The sequence below is a fragment of the Diplotaxodon limnothrissa genome, linkage group LG9, assembly GCF_057381915.1.
Source record: "Diplotaxodon limnothrissa isolate DT_005_m linkage group LG9, D_limnothrissa_male_GT1.1, whole genome shotgun sequence".
Lineage (NCBI taxonomy): Eukaryota > Metazoa > Chordata > Actinopteri > Cichliformes > Cichlidae > Diplotaxodon > Diplotaxodon limnothrissa.
In genome coordinates, this window is record NC_140604.1 from 36,197,643 (window position 1) to 36,209,604 (window position 11,962).

An 11,962-nucleotide genomic window follows, 5' to 3' on the forward strand; every position below is an offset into this window, starting at 1 on the left:
GCTCCCCTAAATTGACCGTGCGCTTCGTGTTGTGTGTGCGCGAGTCTGTGCATTTAGTGGCGTCTGTGCAGAAATGACTAGTAAGACAAGGCTGCAAACTATTCTCACAGACTTCAAGTGTGCACTTGAATCCAAAACGATCTCTCTCTCTCCCTCCGGCTCTGTTGAGATGCCACTGGGAGAGTAACGACTGCCCCTCCCCCCCTCTGCTCAGCAAACAGGTGGCTGTTTTTGCACCCCTCCCCCTCTGCTCTGCAAACACGTGGCTGCTTTTGCACCCCTCCCCCCTCTGCTCAACAAACACGTGGCTGCTTTTGCACCCCTCCCCTCTCTGCTGAGGGCAAAAACAAGGCTCATGTGCAAAGTGAAGCAAAATAACATTGACAGAGGTTCAGAGAAAGGAGAAAAAAACGGAGCAGGCTCCCGTTGTTCACTTCAAGGAGGCGGCTCTACGGGCCGTTTTGTTTGTGACCGACACACACACACACACACAGTATATATATATATTCTCAATCACATTCACACCACTCTCTTATATCAGTTCCACTACATCAAGACTATTTTATGGTGGTCAGCTGTTTTATTGTCATGTATTTTGCATAGTAAGATAACCATGTCCTCCATTCAAAAGCACTGAAAATGTCTATGGTGGTGCTGTACCTAATATTGTGCTCATTTGATCCAAAACCTATTTTTCCTTTATTTTGAAGGCTGAGGCTTAGATCCATTAGGTATTCACGAGAAAGGCATTATCGCATGTCAGGATTACAGTATATCGAAAATATGTGATTATAATGGGAGTCAATGGGGCCCAAACGGATACAAGGATAAAAGGAGGTAGTACATATGTGAATCTTCTTTACTATACACCACACCATAGAGGGGATCATTGAATTTCAAAAATAATCCTAAAACACACATCCTGGCCAAGTTTCATGCAACTAGTCTTTAAAATGACTGATATATTGAGAATCAAAAATCCAAAGTTACCCAAGCGGGTCCCTTTTTTCGCTAGGGTAAAACGAGGGTTAAATAGTCGGGATTTATACTAGAGAATGTTTCTGACGTTATATTGTTGTCTTTTGTTGCAGACACCAAGTGCCGAGGTCCTGCCTCAACCTCCTTCAGACCAATTGGTGAGTGACACACCCACTTCATTCTTCCAACAGGTTACACATTATTTTTTTGTATTTGGCATCAAGTATATGTGTCAGTTGGGCCTAGTGCATAAATGAAATGCACTTTAATTGTACTAAAACAATCAGTTTTAGTCGAAGTTAACCAAAACCAACATTAGCATTAGGATAAAGTAATTGTCTATACCATTTGTTAGTCCAAACTTTCCCTTAAAGCATCAGTTTGATCTTTATTCTGACAAAATTTGATATTTTTGTCGTTTTACACATGTTTTTGTCAAAATAAGCTCCCGCTGATCAGTTTACATGATTTAATTTCTGGGGAAATAGATGGCTGTACATCAGTGTTGGGTTTAGAGCTTTTATTGACAACAGCAGGAGAAGTTAGAAGTCAGGAATGTGAACTCTACATGTGTTCAGTCGTCATGTCCTCATATTGTTTTAAGCTGTGAAGGACAGGAGTGTGTTTAAGTAGAAGTCCTCATATGGTAGGACCAGTGATTGTAGTGTGTGTTACACTGTCCTCATATCGTTGGGTAGCAGAACCGTACAGTGTTAAGTTTCTATAGAATCTGGTATAAGGAAGTCAGATCCTTCTGTAATAATATTCACTGATACAAATATGATCTGTAGTTAATTAAATAGTCGGGATTTATACTAGAGAATGTTTCTGACGTTATATTGTTGTCTTTTGTTGCAGACACCAGGTGCCGAGGTCCTGTCTCAACCTCCTTCAGACCAATTGGTGAGTGACACACCCACTTCATTCTTCCAACAGGTTACACATTATTTTTTTGTATTTGGCATCAAGTATATGTGTCAGTTGGGCCTAGTGCATAAATGAAATGCACTTTAATTGTACTAAAACAATCAGTTTTAGTCGAAGTTAACCAAAACCAACATTAGCATTAGGATAAAGTAATTGTCTATACCATTTGTTAGTCCAAACTTTCCCTTAAAGCATCAGTTTGATCTTTATTCTGACAAAATTTGATATTTTTGTCGTTTTACACATGTTTTTGTCAAAATAAGCTCCCGCTGATCAGTTTACATGATTTAATTTCTGGGGAAATAGATGGCTGTACATCAGTGTTGGGTTTAGAGCTTTTATTGACAACAGCAGGAGAAGTTAGAAGTCAGGAATGTGAACTCTACATGTGTTCAGTCGTCATGTCCTCATATTGTTTTAAGCTGTGAAGGACAGGAGTGTGTTTAAGTAGAAGTCCTCATATGGTAGGACCAGTGATTGTAGTGTGTGTGTTACACTGTCCTCATATTAAGCTGTGAAGGACAGGAGTGTGTTTCAGTTGCCTTCCTCATGTGGTAGGACCAACAACTCTAGTGTGTGTTACACTGTCCTCATATCGTTGGGTAGCAGAACCGTACAGTGTTAAGTTTCTATAGAATCTGGTATAAGGAAGTCAGATCCTTCTGTAATAATATTCACTGATACAAATATGATCTGTAGTTAATTAAATAGTCGGGATTTATACTAGAGAATGTTTCTGACGTTATATTATTGTCTTTTGTTGCAGACACCAAGTGCCGAGGTCCTGTCTCAACCTCCTTCAGACCAATTGGTGAGTGACACACCCACTTCATTCTTCCAACAGGTTACACATTATTTTTTTGTATTTGGCATCAAGTATATGTGTCAGTTGGGCCTAGTGCATAAATTAAGTGCCCTTTGATTATATTAAAATAATCAGTTTGATTGAAAGTTTCCCATATTCAACATTAGCATTACTTGTTTGTGAACATCTTAGGAGAAAGAAATTGGCATATCATTTGTTAGTCCTAACTTTCCCTTTAAAGCATCAGCTTGATCTTTATTCCTACTAAATTTGATATTTCTGTGTTACATTGTCCTCAGATTGTTTTAAGCTGTGAAGGACATGAATTTGGTTTTTTTTTAGCCTTTCTCAATTGGTAGAACCAACAACTCTAGTTTGTGTTACATTGAAACTGAACAGCAGGGATGTTTGTCATGAAGATAATAACACTCTATCCGATTTCAAACAATCACACTGTGATGAGTATTATTAGTAGATTATGTTCACATGTAAAATATTCATATCAAATGGTAAATATCCTATATTTATATAGCGCTTTACTAGTCCCTAAGGACCCCAAAGCGCTTTACACATCCAGTCATTCACCCATTCACACAGACATTCACACACTGGTGATGGCAGCTACATTGTAGCCACAGCCACCCTGGGGCGCACTGACAGAGGCGAGGCTGCCGGACACTGGCGCTACCGGGCCCTCTGACCACCACCAGTAGGCAACAGGTGAAGTGTCTTTCCCAAGGACACAACGACCGAGACTGTCGGAGCTGGGGCTCGAACCGGCAACCTTCTGATTACAACTCTTGAGCCACGATCGCCCCTTAGCCCCTTAATGTAGAATTACACACTGCCCAACGCTGACTTTGCCTACAATGCAGAGAAAAAAGCAAACAGACCTATTGCATGCATTGATTCTCATATTTCACTGTTACTTTTCAAAGGCTCAAGGACCAAGTATTCCGGGGGTTCCAAGCCACACGCTTTACTCAGCTGCCCTGGACAACATGAAGGGCACCTCTGCCTCAATCACCCTGGACAACAAAAACATTAGCAACACTTCACCAAGAAGGGGTAAAGGCACCAAAATACAAAATGTTTTAGGTTAATATACTTGTGATCAAAGAACAAGTTTGTTTTCAGACATGACACTATTCAGAGCTTTTATCATAAATCATTTCATCTTATTTGATTCCCAGCAGAACACAGCACTTCAAATGGTTCATTCCAAGCATCCTTAAAGGAGCAATAAGCAATATCTTTTCACTGCTAGGTGTGCTGTTTTGCACTGCCTGTGAACCAAACCAAAGTCTATGGCTGGAGATCAACACAGAGAGAGGGATTGTGACTTCATGCTGTACTCCAGATGTAATTACACCTCTAGTTCTTCACATAGTCATTTTTAATTCCTTCAACCTAAGTATGATGAATTGTGCTTATTGCTCCTTTAAAGTGCTCCAGTAGAAAGCAAGGTTTAAGAACATTTTGTATTCACATTATAAACTAGAATATTTTCTATCTTTTCTTGCATTCACATTAAGATATTTTCTTTTGTTTCCATTTATGACAGCTGGGACGGTGAGAAGCAAGTGGACAAATGATGAAGTGAAGGTTGCTGAGCGGCATGTTTCACTTCATAAAAAGCTGCAAAGTACCAGGTAAAAAGGAATGTGACTGCTGCCTCCAAGCAGAGCCGGCAGCTCTGAAAGGCAGAGACTGGGTTGTCATAAGGTACTACAGCCACAACAGGATCATAGCATTAAAAGAAAGATGCAAGAAAAAAAGAAACAAGCAAGAGAGATACTTTGTTACTTCCACAGTTATGTCAGTATTGCAGTTTTCTGTATTGCATTGTTCTTACTCATAAATCTGTGGTTTATGCTGGGTGCTTTTTGCAATTAAATGATAAAAAAGGCAGATAATGTTCCACGTTTTTATTCACATGAACATTCACTACAAAATGAATTAATGCATTACAATATCAAGACTTAAAAAGTAGACTGACCACATTTGACCCATGTCTTTTTTTTTTTAAAAGTCTTTACACAGCTCAGATTTACTGTTTTATTAACACATAAATGTCTGATATTTCTGTCAGAAGTTACCCAACTGATGAGCATTACTATTGTGCTACAATGTCTATTATATTGTAATCTCAAAAGGAGCCAAGCTAAAAATGCAGAACCTACCGTTACCTGGTCCTTATAAGTCATGTATACTTGAAAATTATGTGTTTCCATGGGCTTCACAATTCACCTAAACATGAAATATCTGTGTGTGACCTTATGGTACTCATAAGTCACATAAACCTGACAGTGTCCTCACAAGTAGCATTAAATTCAGGTTTGACCAAAATTTAGCCCTAGCCAAAATCTCAACAGATGGGTGTGTTCCTGGAAGCATGGGTCAAATTTTTTGAGATCCCCATGCCTCTAGGACCTTCGGAAAGGCACGTTCCCATTTGTCACATTTTTGTCATACGTACTGATATATCATGAAAACACGTATGTGTGTGTGTGTGTGTGTGTGTGTGTGTGTGTGTGTGTGTGTGTGTGTGTGTGTGTGTGTGTGTGTGTTCCTGTCTAGCTATCCTTGTAACCCTGACACTAAAACCACATTTTGAGGCCCTTTTGGTTTTAGTGTCAGGGTTACAATTAGGTTATGGTTAGGTTTAGGATGAGGGTTAGGCATTCATTTTTGCGTGTGGCCCTCTCGTGGCGTGTGTTGATGATGATGTGCTGTAACATCAGAAGACCGTGGCACGCTTGCAGCGTTCTCTCTCCTTCTTCTCGTTTCTCCTTCTGCCCACAGGTGAACTCGCTGCAGCAGCAGGAGCTTCTACAAGCAGGTGTGTGCGTGGAGCTCAGGGGCGTCCCGGCCGTGGAGCGCTGGGCCGGATCTTTACCCACTCAGGGAGACGTGAGGTCACTATGGAGCAGACGGCGTTTGTCAGGCTGCTCTGAGAGCATCAGGTACGAGTCCTGATGTCACAGCTGAACCCGAAGGTGCAGCTAAGAGGTTGTAGTTGAGTGATGACCTCCAGCTCACGCTGGTCTGCGGCTGTGATGAGTAACAGGCCGCAGTACGGTCTCGGGGTGGGGGTTAGCGGCTTTAGCGGCTCATCTACGCTCACTCACGACCATGAGCTCTGAGACAGTGACGTCACAGAGACGAGGTCCTCTGAGAGGTCTGTGCTGGGAGACGGCTCCGTGACCCAGGGCAGAGGTCACATGACAGGAAGTCTGAGCTTACCACGCCCTGCTGTTTCAGTCCTGTCCAGAGTGGAGCAGGTGGAGCAGGCGGCTGCAGAGGCAGCACCGAGGTGGAGAGAACGGTGGCACCTCCTTTGTTGTTTGCAGGCACACACTCACAGCAGGCTGTTACCCATCATGCCTCTGTGGGGTCCCCACTGTCAGCGTGGACTCTGTGTTTACGGAGGCCGAGCCTCCTTTGTGCTCGCACATCCGGGCTCTCTCTCTCTCTCTCTCTCTCTAGGAGCCATTTTGGACTCAGTTCAGCCTGGCTGCATCAAACCTGTCAACTCCGCGGCGACAAAGACTCCACGTCCGGTTAGGACCACCAAAATAAAAGTCTCTCTCAAACCTGCTGTACGTTCCTCGTGTGATCGTCAGTGAAGACCCAGGAAGGTGACGTCACAGCAGGGGTCGGAGCAGGAGGCTCCTCAGATCTGAGTCTCACGACGCAGACAGCTCTGTGAGATTTAACAGTGTCACACGTGTAGTTGTTAATGTTCACGCTGTCCTGACTCAGAGGCCTCCGGGCTCAGCTTCCTCTGTGAGAGGCCGGAGGACGCCATCATCACTGCAGCTGCAGCTAAACTGGTGAGAGTAAGAACACGCCTGCCAGCACCGACCTGCAGGAGCTCTCTCTCTGCACGAGACAGGGGGTGTGTGCGTTTACACTAGTGATGGCCAAATGTATGGAACGCCAGGACTGCCATAATGAATTAATTAAATACACCATTAAATAATTAATTAAATGTGTCAATAATTAATTAAAATTGGAATTAATTAATTAAATAAATAGTTATGACACATGTAATTAATTAATTATTGACACATTTAATTAATTATTTATGTATTTCACATTTTAATTAATTATTGACACATTTAATTAATTAATTATTGACACATTTAATTAATTATTTATGTATTTCACATTTTAATTAATTATTGACACATTTAATTAATTATTTAATGATATATTTATTTATTTCATTTTGGCAGTCCTGACGCCTGGCTCTCGTCATGAAATAATTTTATCTGTCAGCCTCACCCATCAAACTCAGGGGGCGGGGTTAACGCTGCCCATGCAGCTTCTCTAACATTTGATTGGTTGCCGTGCAAAGTAAGTCAAAACAGGTCGATCCTAGATAATCGATTGCTTGTGTAGACTTGGGGCAGCCAGTTATCCCAGAATGCAGATCAAATCACAGGCAGCAATGGTGGTGGTGTAGTTTTTCTGTCACCAGCTACACTTTTAACAGTGTTTTAGCCGCGAGTGTCGCGACGTATGTCTGGTCAGGTTGTCAACATAGAACATGTTTGCAAAAGTGCTCAGATGTTTTCAGAGATTTCACTAGCTCTGCTAACAGTTAGCATGCAGAGCGCACCGAGGGGGTACATTAACCGGTTTGTTTACATATTCCACTCTCCGTGTTCCACATGTTGCATTCGCAGATTCTCATTTTCACCGAACGATCGTCTCTTTCCGCCTGGTCTTGTGTCTCTGTGCTTCTGTAACATAAAGAACGAGCTGACATTTTTCTCACGAAACCAGCGATCAGCTCAACAGACCCTCAGTTTACCTGCATGCATCCTCCTCCTCATCTGTCAGCTGTTTAACACCTGCTGCTAATTCAAGAAACACGCCTACGTTACCTGGTGATAGTCACAGTTTAACTGGGCAGCCGGTGCTCGATATAACGCAATGTCAGCGCATTTTTCTGCACAAGATAAGTAAATATAGTATTTTCCCCGAGCGCAGAGCTGCTGGAGCTCGTTTCCTTACAGAGCACTTTATAGGCGAACAGCTTTATCAGCGGCTGATGTCCAATCACCGGCACACAGCTTTGAAACCTCAGCTGAGTTTTAGCTCTCAGTGGTTAAACGCTGGACTTCATTCACTCAGGTTCTGTCTGTCGGGTCACGTTTACTTCGCTGTTTTATTTACAACTGAGCAAATCGGTTTGGCTGAGGTTAAAGTTACGTTTCATAACTGCATAGTTTCACAGACGTTTAATGGTTCACTGGCACATGTGTTAGACTGAACTATCATCTAAATATCATCTGTTTTTTAATAGTTATTCAACTGTATTCTAAGCACCAGCTGTCTGTTAGAATGTGATTTTTTTTTCTCTCTCTGTTGGCAGAGGTATAAAAATGCGCAGGAAAATCTGACGTGCATGGCGAACTTCACCGACGATATTTAGGGAGGAATAAACACACATCAAACATAAATGAACCATTTGTCTGTCTCCATAATTGAGAGCATTTTCTCTTCTTATGTCAACACTCTCTCTCTCTCTCTCTCTTTTTTTTTTTTTTTTTTTTTTTTTGCTTTTTCGGTCATGTTATGTTTACCTGTCAAAGGCTTGTTACAAACTATGAAACACATCGTGCAGACTTCTGGATGTTAGAAGAAAACGAATACTGCTCATGAATGAGACTAAAGGCAGGAAGGTGTCCTTTAAAACTAAACATGTTAATAGGACCTCCCTGTTTATATCATAGTTTATGATATAGCACGTGTATTTCAGTAATAGCCTGCTGAGGCCACTATACGTGCTGGCCTCATATCAAATGTGAAGGCAGACTGAGTCTATGTTTGACGTTTGTTTATATCTAATCTTCCTTTTCAAACATTTAAACAGCAGCGAGTCTGCAGCTGAGGGAATACAAATTCAAATTGTCGGAACAGGTTTGCTCGTTTCTTGGATTCATTTGGTGATTCATTAAATGTATAACTGTTATTCTAATCTGCTGCTGAGTCTCTTACACTTTTCTTTATGCTGTATATTTTCACGTCTCTGGAATAGTTGGCAGTTAGATAGTCAGCTGTGAAACTCTGTGTTAACTCATGGAGCTGAGGATATCGTGGATATGCTGACCTCGCTGCGTGGTGTACAGAGCGAGGTCAGCATGATTAATATTCACAATAAAAATATTAGCCGAACATCATGAAGTCTGTATGTGTTTCATAGTGTCGAACAACCTTTGTACAGTTAAAGCCAGCAGTTACTACATGTCGGAAACACCAACGTTATCTCTTTTATGTGTTTATACACAGGTCACGCTGATTACTGAACAAAAACCCAAAGATCAGATGTTAAACAGATTTATTTGCTCTCTCTCCTCCTTAAACATGTTTTTAATGTTAGTTATAATTCAGAATTGGCGACTGAAACACGTAGGACACATAAGAACATCAGGAAATAAAACATCGATAAATATAACCTCAGTAAAAGAAGTCAGCGGGGGTTACTACAGCTGTGTACCGGGGCCTGCGCTTTGTCGGTGGGATTGCTTGCGAGGCGAGCGGGTCTATCCCACGCTTTGCCGTGAGACTGGGACGACATCTCCGAAATCATCGAAACACTTTTGCAAAGAGGCTGTATCTTGACAAACCGACCAGACACATGAAGATTAAACCACTACATTCTCTGCTAAAAAATATTAAAACGGTATTTGGTAACACACAAACAGGGTTTTTCAAAGCTCAGTTCTGTTAGCTTCCACATGCCGGTTGTTGTGTGCTAGAAACAATGGCCACCAGGCCAAAGCAATGGTTTTGACTCGATCAGCGTTAACCCCGCCCCCTGAGTTTGATGGGTGAGGCTGACAGATAAAATTATTTCATGATGAGAGCCAGGCGTCAGGACTGCCAAAATGAAATAAATAAATATATCATTAAATAATTAATTAAATGTGTCAATAATTAATTAAATGTGTCAATAATTAATTAAAATGTGAAATACATAAATAATTAATTAAATATGTCAATAATTAATTAATTAAATGTGTCAATAATTAATTAAAACGTGAAATACATAAATAATTAATTAAATGTGTCAATAATTAATTAATTACATATATCATAACTATTTATTTAATTAATTAATTCCAATTTTAATTAATTATTGACACATTTAATTAATTATTTAATGATGTATTTAATTAATTCATTATGGCAGTCCTGGCGTTCCATACAAATGAAGCTTTCCGAAGCACTGAAGCTTGTATTGAAAAACGGTTCATTACTCGAAGCTTTTCAACACAGTCCTCTCCGGTGACATCTGGTGGTGAAAACTTTGAAGAGCAGCTTGAATCTGCAAAATAAAACGGACTGCTCAATCATCACTGCTCACTCAAGAGTGGAGTTCTCTCTGATATTGGGCCACCGTTCCGTTGCTTTGAACATGTAATTGGTTTTGTTTTCTCGATTGGGGGGCTGAAAAAAATGTAATGCGTATCTGCGTAATACATTTTGATCAATAAACTTTCCCTATTTAAACATGCACTATGGTGTGGCCTTTCTTTGCTCATAACTCCTTGATGTTGGTAAATACAATAAGTGAGCAATATATATAATATACATATGAGAATGCACAGCACATTATGGAGTATGCCCCTGCTGTGAAGTCCTGCCTCCATCTACTTGTCGTTTAATCACTGGACAGCTGGACAGGTTCATATAAAATATTAGATTAGGCCGATTGTCCTATACATATTTTTGACCTAGGGGTGGGATTGATTGTGAACTGGAAAGGGAAAATGCTTAGGGGCTGAGTACGGCTGCATCGTCACTGATTTGTAGAATCATTTTGATTCGATACAGGATCCGATTCAATTTGATTGGAATCTGGAAAGTTTTGCCTCAGTCAGAAATATTACAAGTCTGATCATTTAACAGTATATATCCATAATTTCGTATCTATTAAAAGAAAGCTGACACATGTGAGACTTAATTAGAGATGTAAACAGAGAGTTATGAACCTGCAGCTGCAGAAGCCAGCGAAAAAAAAAGAGGCAAACACAGCGCGGACCCGACGACACACCAAAATCTGATTCTGACGCGTCGGGTCCGCGCTCTGTGTTCACGTTTGTATGCAGAATCCGTAAACCTGCTCCCAGTTACTGTTTTACTGTATGGTGTTTGACGACATGTTGTGAGGTTTAACCTGAGATGCTGGCGTTTCAGGCATAATAACGTTAATTTACAAATCGACACGGGATTTTAATGAATCAATATCACTTTATTCAATTTAGCATGGATTGTAATCAGAAAGGCGATAATCAAAACCCACCCCTAATCAAGAACTTGCAAAGTAAAAACATGATCTATGTCAGGTAGCCCTTTTGTTATTTACAGTTAAAAAGAGGATTAGTGTTACTGTGCGCTGGCTGAGTCTGTTTCTTTTCTTAGAAATAGTTTCTCCTGCCCTGGAGAAAATCCACTTGCATGGAACAGAAGAGGCTGTGGAGTGCAGGAACTACACTGCAAGTTGGTAGATATGCAGGTATTCCTGGGTCCTGCAGACTATCACCTAACAACAATAAACAAAATGATTTTCTAAACTGTAGCAATGTAATGTACGTATAGTGTCAAATACATTGTTGTAGTCTTCATCAGCTTTAATTCACATGGAAGTGTTCCTAAAGTCATATGCTGTAATGATATTTACATTATGAAAACATGATTTTGGACATTTCAAGTTTTTCACTTCGGCAGATAAAATGAATTGAGCAAAATCAACTCAAAATATTCCCACACGCCAGAACGTCCTCTCTTCCTCGCTCATATCTGTCAGTGGAATGATCACCTCGTCGCTATCTGTCACCATCAACACACTCCACGAATCCCGTGGATGATTCACTTCCTTATATCTGTTTGAATCAGTACCGAAGCAGTTACGTGCGTAATGAAGCTTCGGACGTCACTGGTCACGTGACTTTTGCCAAACGAAGCAAGCCTCGACACAGTGCTTCTGAACCAGTGTGTTGTTTTTTTCGACACACGCTCCGGAGCGTCAGCTTCAAGCGGGCCATCACTAGTTTACATATCTTTGTGAGGACAGAAAATTGGCGTGCTACTATACTCGTGGGGACCAACAGCCCGTCCCCACAGACATTTTCGAGACTAAAAATGTGGTTTTAGTGTCAGAGTTACGGTCAGACTCAGGGTTAGGGTAAGCAGCTCGGAAAGCATTGTGTTAATTAGACGTGCTCACTGAGATAT